The 4,419-nt window shown below is 43.4% G+C and overlaps 1 non-coding gene across 1 annotated transcript; it reads right to left on the bottom strand.

Annotated features, from left to right (window-relative positions):
• Positions 1 to 508: 508 nt before the first annotated feature.
• Trnas-cga (transfer RNA serine (anticodon CGA)) lies at positions 509 to 583 on the bottom strand. Its single transcript has one exon. It is a non-coding gene; the product is annotated as a tRNA-Ser (tRNA).
• Between the last annotated feature and the right edge of the window lie 3,836 nt (positions 584 to 4,419).

Here is a 4,419-nt window from a genome sequence, read left to right as displayed (position 1 = left end):
TTAGTGACATCCGTGAAGACTCCTAGGGACTGTGTCTGTGGTACAATATCCACAGTCAACGTCTATCTTCAGGACTTCTGGGAACTGGGGTGATACAAAATTTTTTTGATGGATGTTTTTAATAACCACACTTCTCACTTATTATTTTAAGTTGATGAAACATGAGCACAATCCGTATCTCCCCTGTAAGAAAACGACTTTTTGATCCATGCTGTCTGAAGGCGGGTAGGATTTTTGGGACAGTCTACAGTTTTTCGTGGTGAAGTTCTTGTAAGGAACAATATTGGTTACTTGCGATTCCAAATAATTTGAGAATTTCATAACAGTCACGGAATTCCATCTCCTACATCGAGCATCTACGACAAATTTCTTGTGCAAGAAGTGAACTGTCACGCTTAAGGACACCTCACTCATACAGCACGTCCAAACAGTTTTGCTCTTAGAATGAAATTTTCACTCACCAGCGGAGTGTGCGCTGATATGAAACTTCCTGGCAGATTAAAACTGTGTGCCGGACCGAGACTCGAACTCGGGACCTTTGCCTTTCGCGGGCAAGTGCTCTACCAACTGAGCTATCCAAGCACGACTCACGCCCCATCCTCACAGCTTTACTTCTGCCAGTATCTCGTCTCCTACCTTCCAAACTTTACAGAAGCTCTCCTGCGAACCCTGCAGAACTCTTATCAGAAATACTTCTGCCGGATTCGTTTTGCGTTTGCCGTTTGATGGATATCATCCGCCTGCAAGCAGAATTATACACACGGCTGACTTCTGTAGATCAAATTGTCATTCGTCTAGACATTAGCAGTGTGACCTAACTTAACTAGTAATCTACGCAATTCATAGGAAACATAAGAAAACCACAAGGTCGAGAATAAGCTTTTTTACTGAGTGATTACAATGAAAAGATAAATTTGTCCTCAGTATAAAGTTTAGCTTGGACACCATTGTCCTGTACTGTGCACGGTTTTGTTGGAAGCTGTTTGCTGTTGCCTTTGTCCAGCCTTTCAACTGACTTACGCAGCCATTTGCGTTATATATGTCAACTGTAATTTGCTGCCAGCCGCGGTGGCCGAGCGGTTCTAGGCGCTTCAGTCCGAAACCGAGCGACTGCTGCGGTCGCAGGCGAATTCAGCCTCGGGCATGGATGTGTGTGATGTCCTTAGGTTAGTTAGGTTTAGGTAGTTCTAAGTTCTCGGGGACTGATGACCTCAGATTTTAAGTCCCATAGTACTCAGAGCCAAGTTTTGTAATTTGCTGTCCATGATACTGACATTTCTTAATTCTGTCTCTATGTTTTTGAGACTGAGATTGGTTCGATTCATAAGTAAATTGCCAAAATACACAAATCAAAAAAAGTTTTGCATCACCTCAGTTCCCAGAACTCCTGAAGATAGACGTTGACTATGGATGTTGTGTCAAAGACACAGTTCCTTTGACTTTTCAGAGATGTCACTAAACCTGCCCAAAGATGTAAATAACCATGCGTGAGCACCGCCTATTAGACGGAGGGGGTGCGACAGCTGATCAGTCCCTGTCATTCCACCCGGAAGGAAGTACACGGCTCGTGTTGTCTGTAGTTCAACCATGCCTTGACGGTCAATACCGCGGTTCGATCGCGTCCACATTGTTACTTTGTGCCAGGAAGGGTTCTCAACAAGAGAACTGTCCAGGCTTCTCAGCGATGTTGTTCAGACATGGAGAATATACAGAGGGACAGGAACTGTTGATGACATGCCTTGCTCAGGCCACCCAAGGGCTACTATCGTAATGGAGGACCGCTACGTACGGATTAAGGCTCGGAGGATCCCTGACAGCAACTCCACCATTTTGAATAATGCTTTTCGTGCAGCCACAGGACGTCGTGTTACGACTCAAACTGTGCGCAATAGGCTGCATGATACGCAACTTTTACTCCCGGCGTAAAAGTCGAGCTCCATCTTTGCAACCACGATACCATGCAGCGCAGTACAGATGAGCCCAACAACATGACGAATTTGACCACTCAGGATCGGCATCACGTTCTCTTCACTGATGAGTGTCGCATATGCCTTCAACCAGACAATCGTCGCAGACGTGTTTAGAGGCAACCCAATCGCTGAACGCCTTAGACACACTGTCCAGCGAGTACAGCCAGGTGGAGGTTCCATGCTGTTTTGGGGTGGCATTATGTGGGGCCGGCGTACGCCGCTGGTTGTCATGTAAGGTGCCATAACAGCTGTACGATACTTGAATGCAATCCTCCGACCGATAGTGCAACCATATCGGCAGCATATTGGCGAGGCATTCGTCTTCATGGACGAAAATTCTCGCCCCCATCGTGCACATCTTGTGAATGACTTCCTTCAGGATAACGACATCGCCCGACTAGAGTGGCCAGCATGTTCTCCAACATGAACCCTATCGAATATGCCTGGTATAGATTGAAAAGTGCTGTTTATGGACAACGTGACCAAGCAACCACTCTGAGGGATCTACGGCGAATCGTCGTTGAGGAGTGGGACAATCTGGACCAACAATGCCTTGATGAACTTGTGCATAGAGTGCCACGACGAATACAGGCATGCATCAATGCAAGAGGACGTGCTACTGGGTATTATTGGTACCGATGTGTACAGTAGTCTGGACCACCACCTCTTAAGGTTTCGCTGTATGGTGGACAACATGCAATGTGTGGTTTTCATGAGTAATAAAAAGGGCGGAAATGATGTTTATATTGATCTCCATTCCAATTTTCTGTACAGGTTCCGGAACTCTCGGAACCGAGGTGATGGAAAACGTCTTTTGATGTGTGTATTACAGTGAACTGGCGCAGAAGATTTTTTGTAATTGATTGTGGTTTAAGAAAATAAAGGTCTTCCCTGTGAAACTAGATGAGGGTCTGATTGAGTGAAAATTCTTGTGTGAGAAGTAAATAAAGTCTCATTTCCGAAAGAGATTCTTTTCTCTTAGTTTTATCGTATTAAAGATACACAGGCTCTACTTTTGGTGGCACACAATTAAGATACAGACTACTTTCGATGCTTAAAAACATTTCTACACACTACTGTTATTTGATTAAACATGACATGGAATCACTATCAATCGCTGTTTACATCACAAAATTTAAAAATGTCAGAGATTATCACTGAAAAAGTAACATTGAAAACTTAAACAAAAACTGTTGGCCTTCTGCTCATTTAGGATATGTCCGGAATTTATTTTATATTTTTTGCAAAAGTTCTTGCAACAGCTCGAACCTTTCGTCTTGATTTTTGTATGAAATAAATGCGCTGTCCTGGATTTCTTTTAGCAGGCATGCCTATCTTTTCTAGAACATAGATCAGCTATCGTGGATTTCATCCGGCCTGTGATATTCGTGGAATATTAATCGTCATCGGTAAGTCCATTCTTCTTCGACACAGGTAGTCCGCAGCTTGTGGTCTCACGGTCGCGTTCTCGCTTCCTGAGCACATGGTCCCGCGTTCGATTCCCGGCGGGCTCAGTGATTTTCGTCTGCCTCGAGATGACTGGGTGTTTTTGTTGTCCTCATCAGTTCCTCATCATTCCTGAAAGCGGCGCGATTGGACTGAGCAAAGGTTGGGAATTTGTACGGTCGCTGATTACCGCGCAGTTGAGCACCCCACAAACCAAACATCATCATCATCGACGCAGGTATCACAGCAGTGGAGAATACTAAAATGTTCAAATATCTGTAAACTAATCGGATGATGAAGAAACTCGCCATGGAAAATTTGAGTTATTTGATTATATTTCTCCAAAATATGTTATAATATATACGTGCATTAGGGTGCAAAAGGCTGTCCTTGGTTTTGATGTAACGATACCAACACTGTAAACAAGCGGCCATTCTCATTGGCCTCGCCTTTTTTAAGCTCAATTTTATTACAGTGGTTAAAGAAATAAAAAACGACAACAGTAAAATCTACTTCGAATGACATCAGCTTTATTGTCATCTAAATGAGAAACATCGGGATATCAGCCACGTCTTTCAGGATCAAAACTTTCACATCCGCTAAACCACAAATGTAACTTCTCCTCGTGAGTAATGTTCATGGGCAATTACACATCTGAACTGTTCAGCAAAGTTACCAGTTCTGTATCTAACCGAAAATCTCTGACCCGCCTGAACGAATCTGAACGATCTGCATCAGAGAAATGTGATCGACCTGTACGCTTCGTTGTTCCCTTTACATTTGCCTGAAGTGTTTGGCGCTTCATATGTTTCAAAATCTTGCTGGTTTTGTCACCAAAAGTTCATTTCTCCATACCTGAAGCAATCTTCAGACTCTTTTTTCCCTTGAAATTGGGTTAAAAAGTTTCATCCGGTGAAAACATATTCCCGATATTTTTGCGCAACAAATTGTTTTGGAGAGATCTTACATGCAGTGCATTAATTAAGCTGCATATTTTCATAGT

Source organism: Schistocerca nitens, chromosome 3, assembly GCF_023898315.1.
Source record: "Schistocerca nitens isolate TAMUIC-IGC-003100 chromosome 3, iqSchNite1.1, whole genome shotgun sequence".
Lineage (NCBI taxonomy): Eukaryota > Metazoa > Arthropoda > Insecta > Orthoptera > Acrididae > Schistocerca > Schistocerca nitens.
The sequence above is the reverse complement of the archived record's forward strand: the minus strand, read 5'-3'. Positions and strand labels throughout refer to the sequence as shown.